This window comes from Octodon degus, unplaced genomic scaffold, assembly GCF_000260255.1.
Source record: "Octodon degus isolate 3935 unplaced genomic scaffold, OctDeg1.0 scaffold00100, whole genome shotgun sequence".
Taxonomy (NCBI): Eukaryota; Metazoa; Chordata; class Mammalia; order Rodentia; family Octodontidae; genus Octodon; species Octodon degus.
The window spans coordinates 7406716-7416350 of NW_004524676.1; the positions used below are offsets into that span (position 1 = coordinate 7406716).

General features: G+C 58.1%; 1 protein-coding gene and 1 long non-coding RNA gene across 4 annotated transcripts in view; one reads left to right on the forward strand and one right to left on the reverse strand.

Moving 5' to 3' along the window:
* The window catches only part of Hdac7 (histone deacetylase 7), a 36845-nt gene that overhangs the window by 20205 nt on the left and 7005 nt on the right, over nt 1–9635 (reverse strand). The window contains exon 1 of one of the 3 annotated variants that reach the window (XM_023723585.1): nt 9004–9024. The exons of the other annotated variants lie outside the window; for them this stretch is intronic. The gene's annotated coding sequence lies outside the window, so the exon portion shown is untranslated. Of the gene's footprint in view, nt 1–9003; nt 9025–9635 lie in introns of those variants that run through there. 3 annotated transcript variants of the gene reach the window in all.
* On the forward strand, nt 4092–9619 carry LOC111818727. Its single transcript, XR_002822641.1, has 5 exons — nt 4092–4203; nt 4689–4762; nt 5614–5707; nt 8581–8643; nt 9084–9619. It is a non-coding gene; the product is annotated as an uncharacterized LOC111818727 (long non-coding RNA).

Below are 9635 nucleotides of genomic sequence, written 5' to 3' on the forward strand. Positions count from 1 at the left end.
GGCTGCTGTAAGCAGCCCCACGCAGTGGTGACTGCGCCGGAGTCAGCACAACCACCCCGCCCAGTTTGAGATGAATCAAACAGGAAGCAGATGTAACCATGGCAGCGGCAGCTTGAGGTCCCCAGGGTGGGTAGGTGCCTGCTCCCGGCTCCTTGGTCCCTGCCCCAGACATGCCATTGACCCTGGTGGCCTCTCCCATGGCAGAGACCTGGCTGATCTGCACAGGGCTGCAGGTGGCTCAAGTTCGGGCACCCCTCAGCTTTCCCTGGACACCCTCCGCCTGCATCCACTTCCTGTCACTGAGGCGTCCTCATGGCTCGGCCCTGACCAGGGAGGCAGCTCCTGAGTAGCAGGCTCCTCCCGCCCAGCCTGCCCTGGAAACGCTCAGAGATGGACAGATGTCTCCCGTTCTCCCTCATCTCCCTCCTCTGGCACCGCCTATCCCTCGGATAGGAAGCTCACTATGAAGTCTACCTTCCGACTTTTTTATCCTAAGCAAAACATCCTGAGTAGGCACGGTTTGTGGACCACCTGAAGGTCGGGGTCAGTCTGGGTTCTGCCGCTTCTGCCTTCCCTCCTCCCTCACCCTCTCGTGCCCCATTTAGACGGGCTGCTCCCTCTTACCAGCCAGCCCAGCCAGTCTTTCTCAAGTGCTTGCCCCAACAGGAAACATGGTCACCGCCCTGGGGCTGCCTCTGGGGTGGCTTCTCCCCTCTGAGGCTCCGCGTGCAGCCTGCCTCCCGCACAGCCCACTCCTGCCAGCCACAGACCCACCTCCCCGTGCTGCCCGAAGCCTGGGCAGTGCTCCTTTGCCGCCGCCCCCCACCCCACACGCCATCAGCTGCAGGCTTCTCTGCCTGCCACCTAGTAGGTCAGGGAGCTGTCCACATGATAATATTAATATTATACCGTTCTCCTTATTAATGACAGTAACAGCCACAGTAAGCACGTGCTACTGCTGACAGCACTGGTCACTGGGCTAAGCAGTTATTTTCCGGGTGTTCCACTATCTCACAGTCCTTACCGAAGACATACGAGGTGCGCACAGTTACTAACTCCTCTTACAAAGGGAACTGCAGCTTAGCTAGGTTAGAAGTCTGCGGTGGGCTGGAGTGCAGCTCTGGAGTGAAGTCGCTGCCCAGCACGCAGGAGGCCCTGGATTTGCCCCTTAGTGTGGTGAGAAAACACACTTGCCCAGGTCACAGGGCTGGTGCAGGGGTGGCAGGCAAGCCCAGCCCACCTCCTGGTAGGTGGTGAGATGTCCACGGGACTCTGCAGATAGTACAGTCCTATTGTTACTTATTTTTTGTTTTTCTAAGACAGGATCTTACTATGGATCTCAGGGCAGTTCGGGCTGGCCTTGAGCTCACTCTGTAGCCTAGACTGCGCTCAAGCTCACAACGATCCTCCTGCACACTGGGGTTGCAGGCATGCGCCACCATGCCCAGCCCAACAGTACAACTACAGCCCTAAATCTCAGCAGCAGCGTGTTCCCACAAAGCGTACAGATCACAGTCCCAGCCTGCGCCCCTCACGTGCCCTTTGTCTCCAGGAGGTACCCCCATCCTCACTTCCTTTTTCATCTTATAATTTCCCTGCTTATTCAATGTGCATTTACTATTTTATTGTGTTTCTTGTAAACCATCTCCAGCAGGGTAGAACTAAAGAAGCAGACCTCCCAGGGCTGCCTTGGAGGATCACGTGCTGGAAAGCGCCAGGCCCTGTAGAAAATTCAAGTTGCATAAGCAGAGTACCACCCCCAGCGGCAGCCAGTACCTGGGAAGGAGAAGATGGCCTCTCTCCCTCTCTCACTTTTAGGCCTCCCCAGCCCCAGGCTTTGGGCAGGGAGAAGGGGTGGAAGAGCCCACCTGTACAGAAGGGAGACCCATGCTCAGGGCACACTCCTGGGAAGACGTACTCAGCCCGACAGCCTGGGCAGACAGGGCAGCTAGAGGCCACTGGGAGACCCTGGCCCGGCCGGGGATGCGGGGCTCGCACTGGGACGCCAGCTCACGCTGGCACAAAACACAATGCACCGTAATATTAATGACAGCAGACACCTCACAGCCCCTAAACCAGTATGCCCTGGTACCCCCTCCTTCGGCCTACTGCTTTTGGACGATGGCACAGGTCTACTCACCAGGTGTCCCAATTCCCTTCTGCTCCTCACACTGGGTCAGTACGAACCCAGCCAGTGTCTTTCTACAGCTTTCAGGGAAGGAAGGAGACAGGGACAGGGTCCTTGGGCCAAAGTGAACAAACTGTAAGGACAATCTCCAGCTAACTGGCGACTCAATGAGAGAGCTCTTACTGCAGGGGAGGGTAGAGATCGCCGGTGGACAGAGCAGTGTGCGCAGCTGGGTCTCATTCTAGAACCAACAATAGGCGCTAATGCAAGCGAGGTGCACGCCGCGGCAGTCTGGAATACTTTGTTTTTTTAAATGTCTGCTTCTCCACATGATCGGCCGTACTGTATTCATTTATTTATTTTTGCAGTACCGGGGATCGAACCTGAGGACCCTGCACGGGCCAGGCAGGCGCTTTTGCTACTGAGCTACCTCCTTGGCTTTCTCCACATCGTTATCCACAGTGCACACAAAGTGCGCAGCAGTGCGGGGCTTACCCACACACGTGAGCACACACACGCAGTACAGGCGCGCGCGCACTCACATGCATGCGCACACCACACGCGCGTACGCGCACATGAATGAAGGCTGGACAGCCTTGCTGCAGGGTCCAGACAGCCTTGGTTCCCGAGAGAACTAGAACACCAGGCTTTCACCGCCTCCACGTATTCTCAGACCCTGCATCCTCTGAAGCGCCTATCCTGTCCTATCGCTGAAGTTCTGTTATCTACAACCTAGCGCATCCTCTGCCTCTCGCGAATCACCCCGCGGGCCTCTGCCAGGCTAGGCATACGGTCAGGCTACAATGAATAAACACTGGTCACTTCCTAAAGAAAGTCTTCTTCCAGGGCTGCGGTGCTGGGAATACTCAACAGCTGACATCTCAGACCTGCACATCCGCCTCTGCCGCACGTTCCTGCAGGGAGGGGCTAAAATAAAGGTCACTGAGGCAGATGCTGGCCAGGCTCTCCCTAGCAGGCCATGGGGCAGCCTGTCCCAGCCCCTCCCTAGGCCGACGTGGCTGTCCCTGCAGAACGTCAGCTGGCTTCAGGACCTGGGGTCCCCCTCACCCTGCCTCTCTGGCAATGGGTGAAGGAAAGAAGGGGTCCACCCTGTGATTCTGGCTAGAGGCTCCTGCCCTTCCAGGCCCTTATGGGTGGGGAAATCTGGAGCAGGGATTTTGGCCTGGTTTTTCTGCGAACTGGGGCTGGGCCCAGTTTCAGTTCTTCATGCCTTCGACATTCCCTATCCCTGACCTTCAAAAACATGAGCAACATCAATAATAATGATGAATTTCCACTGTGTACTGATCTCATACCGGGCACACAGCTAATTTTACTTACGTTGTCTCCTTTAATTTTTATAGCAACTCCTTGAGATTGAGACTATAATTACATTGCACTACAGACAAAAAAGGTGAGACACAGAGGGGAAGGTGCCCAAGGGTCACACTGAGCTGTGTGCAGGAGAAACAGCCTGCGCCTCGGCCATCTGTCCATCCTCCTGGCATCCTTATGGGAATGGGTACATGGGGTCCAGCCTGTAACAGCATCTGCAGGGAATCCACCAAGTGTTTACATTTGTAAGTGAGAAAAACAATCCCCAAAAAGACTAGGAAGGGGACACCAGTGTCATCTGGCAAGACTCCAGCTCCCAGGCCTCAGAGTGGCAGGCTTCTTCCCTCAAACTGGACCATCCCCTGGCCCAGTTCTCAAGGTGGTGCCGCAGGCCTGCAAGGAGCGCTCATGACCCCTTCAGCTCTGGACCCCTGGGGGCATAAGCCCCTGGCAGCTGCCAGTCTCAGCGGCCTGCACCTCTCTGCGTCCCAGGGGTGACTCACTCCAGGGACCCAGGGGAAGCACAGCCTGTTTGCCCCGCCTCCAGCTCCCGCCTCCACATTTGCTAACCGAAACCGGCTGTTGCTATTTTTAACCCTCCAGCTCCCCCTTGCCAGGGGCTCTCCCCTCACCCCCATGCCCCTGTCCTATCTGAGTGCCACCAGTCCGTCATTCTGAGAGCAATTCTACAACTTGAACGCCCCAGAGGGCACGGCGGATGCCCCGGTCGTTTGGCCCAGGTTTGTGGGGCGAACAAAACATGCCGGTTACAGCCCTGTTGCCAAATTCCCCCACCCCAGACTCTTTCCGAACCTGGTCTCCAGCTTGCCCCTCTCCTCCTGCCGTCCTGGGGACTGGGGGTGGGGTACAGGGCAACAGGACTGCTCACGCTGGAGCCCAGCAGGAGACAGGCTCTAGGGAGCTAGGCAAGGAAATGGGGTCCTCTGGTAACCCGAGCTTGCGAGGTGGCCTTGAAAGCATATTTCTGAGCATCCCTGCAGGCCACACAGGGAAAGGAAGTGGCATGGTGACAGGGTGGGCACAGTGGCTGTAGACCGGCACCTCATTAGGAGCCTGAAGCACAGGTCTGGCTGGACAGGTCTGGGAGGCTCAGGTCTCTGGGAGCAGCAACGGGACAGGCCAGGGTAGACAGACCACAGGCTGGTGGTGAGGCCGCAGGAAGGCGGACCAGACCTTCTCTCCACTCCGGCTCCTCTAATCCTAGGCCCCTGAGGAAAGGGCTGCACCCGGAGAAGTGCTGGCTGTCCCACAGACAACCTCTGAGACAGCAGGCTGCAGGTGAGCGGTCAGGAGGCTGCTGGCCTAGTACACAAGGCAACCTCCTGCCTTGCTCTTAGCTGACAGTGGACAACCCTCTGAGAGCTGGGGGGTGGTGGAGGAGGGGCTACAGGTGGACCCCAGGGGGCCTTTCTTCCCAGGAGACACACAGCAGGTGGTTTGAACCAGACCCTTCTGCCTTAGGCCCCTGTTCTGAGAGGCCCGCCCACTTTGGGTGGTCTCTGCGCTCGCTCAGGTCCTGGGCCCTGCTTCGCCAGCCTCAGCCTCTCTTGAGCTCTGTCCTCCACCCTTTCTGCCCCAGCCCTTTCGGATGGCTCTGCCCTTTCTCCTGGGCCCAGATCCTCCCTAAGGCTTGGCGCCCTTTCCCCTTGGTGATTGCTGGTCTATATAAATAAACCCCACTGCAGCAGCCAGGCCTGACCCCCAGCCAGCGGGCAGGGAAACTTGGCACTGTCCTTCCTGGTGGGAAGGTGGGGAGGAAGGGCAGAAGGTGACGCAGGAGAGGCGGTGCCTAGAATGCCCAGAGAGGCTGCCTCGTCCCCACAGGGCCCTGGACTCAGCAACAGAGCAGCCTGGGGGCCACTCGGTGGGTATCACTGCCTCTCCACCTGCCACCCTCTGGGGCTGCCTGGGGAGAGAAGAGTGCGCTGTCTTCATGCAGGAGACAGGTTAGGGTTCAGGTGGCATACGAGGCCCCACTCGGCCTACACCACGTCCAGGGAGTCCCCAGCACAGGCTGTCTGGAGCGGAGAGGAGGAGTGGCTGGTGCCTCCCAGCAGGACGCCCATGGCCACCCTGAGGAAGTTCCACCTTGCTACTTTCTGTGTTGCACTGGTTCATTTCCTTTGTAGGGCTTATCATAAAGCATACACAAGCACACAGACCTGTCCTGTATCGCTAACCTGTTCTCGCCAGTCTGGTCCACCAGAGTGGAAGTTCCCTGAGGTCAGATGTGTCTCCTCTACACTCACCGTGCACCTGTGCCCAGGAAGCAGTACACAGAGTGCCCAGGTACCTGGTGTGGATGCAGGGCTAAGCGGCCAGCCTGGCGGGTGCAGGCCCTGGCTGCCTACACTGACCTGTAGGGTGGATGTGGCAGTCCAGGACTATTCTGCCTAAAGAGCAGGACACAGGACAAGGTCAGCAAAGCCAGGACTCCAAAAGGAAGGCCAGCCCCCAGCAGGCTCAGCAGCTATACCAGGCCAATCTGGCCCCTTGCTCACATTTGGTGGGAGTGTGCACGGACACACACACACACACACACTCACAGCGGCTCCATGTGTAAGGGCCATGTCCTGCCTTGACAGGCAGGAGGGCTCATGCTGTGTCCCAGTGCGTTATTTTTCTGTGTTTTTCAATGCTGAGGGTTGAATCCAGGGTATTCACGCCACCCTATACCCCAGGCCATTTTTTATTGTGAGAATGAGTCTCGTTTTGTTGCCCTGGCCAGGTTTAGGTTGTGATCCTCCTGTCTTAGCCTCCCAGAGGGCTGAGATTACAGCCTGTGTCAGCACACCCTGATGGTTCTTAGTAGCCCTGCGACTGTGGGCAAACTACGTGCCTTGTGTCGGTCTCAGTTTCTTAAAAAAAAAAAATATGCACCAGAATCACCTTAAGTGCATGTTAAAATACAGATCCCTGGCTGAGTGTGGTGGCGCAGGCCTGCAATCCCAGGGCTGTAGCAGGCCGAGGCAGAATTACACGTTCAAACCCCACTTGGGGACTTTAGCAACTTAGTGGGACCATGTCTCAAAAAATAGAAAGGACTCGGGCTACAGTTCCGCGTGAAAGCCCTGGATTCAATCCCCAGCGCAGGCACACAGGTCTCGTAGTTGTAGGCAGTTTGAGTCAGGCTAGGAAACGGCCTATGGCCCAAGGATGCTTGCAGCACAATCCCTCTGGTTCTCAGAAGCAAAAGGCCCAAGAGCTGGCATCAAAGGACAATGTGGGAGATGGCACTCTACAAACAAGCACCTGGGTTCTCCTACAGACCCACTGTGGAACAGGTGAACAGCCCCCAAAGCACCCACTTCACACGCCCCCACATGGCCAAGCTGCAAGGTGGGGGGCTCTCCAGACGCCGCACGTCTGCGCTGTGTGCATCCATACCACCGAACACCCACCACACAGTACCACATGGGTCACAAAGTGCCACAGACGGGGCCAGGGAGGCAGCTCAGTAGAATAGGCACTTGCCTGTGCAGGGTCCCCAGTTCAATCCCTGGTACCACAAAAAAATAAAAAACAACAACACCACCACGGCCACAGATCCACCACAACACGCCCAGGCTGGCACAAGCACACGGACACCCACCCCACACCCAGCACACATACATCACATGGAGACCCACACTAAACAGATGCTATTCTGAATTTATTTCACCACTGGGAACTGGTCCAGGACCAAGGAGCTCTGCTCCAGGGAGGAAAACATCCCTCCTGCCTCCGCCATGCCATTCCCACCCCTATGAAGCCCATGGTCCACCTCTCCAGCTGAGGCTAAAGCAGGCAGGAGAGGAGGAGGGGAGGAGGGAGGCACAAGCTAGGCTAGTGACCCCCGCTGCTACAGGCCCCCAAGTCCAGCCCCCCTGCTCCTCCTCCCTAGGAGATGCCAGAGGGCCCTTTCCCAACCCCCCAAGCCAGAACCTGGTCCTAGGGAGCCACAAAGACTACAAGGTGGCTAAATATGGGGGCTCCTCCTCAGATGCAGGCCTCTGAGGAAAGGCTGTCTGGGGGTACCTTCCTGTAGTCCTAAGGCCTAGGTCCCCCAGGGAAGGTTTCCACAGAAACAGGGGAAAATATTATAAGGAAACACAATACCCGGCAGGGTCACCTGCTGACCAGGCTTCCTGATGTGTTGCCCACCCCCGTGTCACTGCCCTCTTAGCCTCCTTCTCAGCCTCGGCTCTAGACTCCTGGCCAGCACCCTTTCCTGCTTCCCCTGGGTGGGGGTGGGGGAGATCAGCCTCAAGCAGAAACCCAGGCCCCCAAACATCAGGGATGGCCCAGAGTTGAGCCCCCCAATCCTAATCCCCACCAACCCCCTAGCACAGGAAATCAAAGCTTCCTGCCCTGGAGGAAGTGCCCATCTAGTGAACAAATCCAACACACACAAACACAGTCCTGGGAGCCTGGGCCTCCAGGGGACAGATGCCATCGCCAAGCCCCAGGCCTTACCAGGCCGTTTCCAGTAGTAACATGGGACCCTGTGAGGCGCCAGCCCACGTGTGACCAAGGACAGGCGAAGGCCAGAGCCAGGAGAATGGGTACTTCCAGAGGCGCAGGGCTGGGCCCAGCCTGCATGGACGGCCGTGTTGACCAGTCCTTGCATTAGCTCACCTTCTCTAAGGCCTCTACCAGCCTCAAAACTATCAGCTCCTCATGGGAGACTGCGAGAAAGAAAACAAAGGGAAGGGGCTGCAGGGCCTCTATGTTCCAAGTCCCCAGCTCACGTACTTCAGCTACAGGTCCCCACTCCCCACCCCATTGCCAGGGAGCTTCTACTTGCCCAGAGGTTTTACCTCAGAGCTCAGAAAGGGGGCTGGGGAGATAGCTCAGTAGAATAAAGGCTTGCCTGGCAAGCACAAGGTCCTAAATTCAATCCCTGGTACCTGCAAAAAAAAAAAAAAAAAGAGAGAGAGCTCAGAAAGTTCCAACACTTGTGCCCCAAAACCAACAAGGTCTAAAGCTGAGGCCTGTTGTCCCTAAGGCAAGTGGGGGACATAACAGCCCCCATGGACACTGACTTCTCTCTCTGTGGCCAGTCCCTCTGGCTCTATGCCCTGGGAGGTGTACTTGGAATTTTCTTCCCATTTCAGCAAGGCAAAAAGTGACCTTCGGTATCAGTGTAGAGCAGCCGTCTCAGAAATGCAGGGTCCCAGGTAAGCCCTGGTGGCCACGGAGACATCCCCCAGTAGCTGAACTGAGGGACAGCAGCCTCAGGGAAACCTTACCCCTAGCCACTCCAAGTACAGCCCAAGGGGAGGCTCTGATCCAGGCCATGGTCCAGTCTCCTTCCCTGGGTAACACACACACACACACACACACACACACACACACACGGTGCTGGGTGCCTCAGTTTCCCTCAGTGGTGACTGCAGAGGAGAAATGCCTAATAACTGAGGTGGGTAGAAAGCAGGGCAAGCCTGCTCAGGGAGGGAGGGAAGGAGGGAGAAGCCAGAGAAGGGCCAGTGAGGGTGCTGCTCAGAGGGCAGAAGCCGCGAGGAGGAGGGGAAACGAACCTTTGGGGTGCTGCCTGGGAGATGGGCCACCCGCCGCCCCTTAGAGGGCAGCAGCCTGAGTCTGGTCTCCTGCTTTCCAGCCCAAGTCTGGACGGCCTGGATGGCGGTGCCTGAGTTCAGGTGTAAGTCTGCATGAGGCCAGATGTCGACGGCGAATCGCAGCACCCTATCCTCACCCTGACACTAGCAGGAAAGCCGCGCACCAAGCAGATGCCAACCAGGGGGATGGGGAGGGAGGGCAAGGCGCCCGCCGGGCAGCCAGCGGGACAGGAAAGAGTGAGGAGCAGCGAAGGCTGGCCCACAGGGGACGAGGCGGTGGAAGGCTCCGGGCGGCCGCGGGCCCCAGAGGGCTCTCTCCGACCTGCAGGCCTAGAAACCGGTCGTGGGACGCCGTTTGGCTGCCAGCTCGGCCCCCTCCGCCCGGAAGCGCGCACAAGCCGTGCCCTGCCCGCACCACACCGCACCGCACGCCGCAGTCCGCACTCCCGCCCCGCTCCGGCAGGCTCCGCGCTCAGCCGGGCACAGGTGCCTGCTCGCCCTCACGGGAGAGCCGGAGCGGGGCGAGGCTCCGAGACACCTCCCGGCCCGCCGCCGGGCACCGCTGACTCCGCGGAGGGCCCTCCGCCGCCGCC